Genomic DNA, 1,207 nt, shown 5'->3' on the forward strand with positions numbered 1-1,207 from the left:
AGCGGTGATCTGACGGCAGTGAGAGCGGAGCTGCAGAGCGGCGGAGCGGCTCTACATTCCTACTGCTGCTCTGGTGCAAACACTTCCGACTCACTCACAATAGTGCTCAAACTTCTGTATTCACACATGTTCATTCTTAATACTCTTTTATTCTTAATATTAATAAAAACACAACACTTTACAGCTGCAGATATTATTTTATAACCAATACTAATAAACATATACATTAAACTAGATTTTTTTAATACATAAATGGAAACACATATACACGTTTAAAATAACTATTTGTTTAATAATTATTTGTTTAATCAACAATAGGACAAATCATTTTACTAATATAAGATTACTACATTTTAAAACAGTTTTACCAGTTGCTTTATAGTTATAATCTGGGTGTATACATCACCACCTAAAAGCACTGGGCTCAAGGCAAGGAAACATCTTGGACATGGGCACCTTTGCAGGTCATCACACATTTTACTCATTACACCTATGGGCAATTAAGTGTAGCCAATCTTTCATTATCATTATAAATAAGAGTTAGACAAAGGACTCGATGTTTCAATCCCAAGTAGTTACAGTTGAGACCTTGCTAGGACCACCCAGTGATGTTACCCTACACGACACATCATCAGTTGTGTACCCCAGTATCTTTAGGTGTTTCGGCCATTAATCACAAGACACCCTCCTCTGTGGCAGGCCCACCACAGGCTGATCAGACCTGGGTGTGTGTCGCATAGGAACTGGGTGGTCACTTTGCCCCCCATGCCATTTCCTTTCTTCGCACCCACAGCCAGTGACTACTTCTCTCAGCTGTGGTGGCAAGCATTTTGATGGTTCTCCTCTGAGCTTGCCCTCTGACACCCACCTCTTTCAGGAGCCTTATGGTGGAGTTAGCCACAAACCCCCTACAGCCCACCTCCACTGGACACACCAACACTGTCCATCCCCGTTCTTCTACCTGGGCTGCAAGGTCAGAATATCGCAACCTTTTCCTTTCATAAGCCTCATCAATGGCTTCCTCCCAGGGCACCGTGAGCTCGATGATATAAACACGGCGACAGGAGTTGGACCACAACACCAGGTCTGGGCGCAAGCTTGACACAGCAATGTTCGGTGGAAACACTAGGCTCTTGTCAAGGTCAGCCCGCAGTTGCCAGTCCCTGGCAGTACCCATAAGGCTTGAAATTATGGGAGGGGCTCTGGT

Source organism: Trichomycterus rosablanca, chromosome 11 (assembly GCF_030014385.1).
Source record: "Trichomycterus rosablanca isolate fTriRos1 chromosome 11, fTriRos1.hap1, whole genome shotgun sequence".
NCBI classification, from domain to species: domain Eukaryota; kingdom Metazoa; phylum Chordata; class Actinopteri; order Siluriformes; family Trichomycteridae; genus Trichomycterus; species Trichomycterus rosablanca.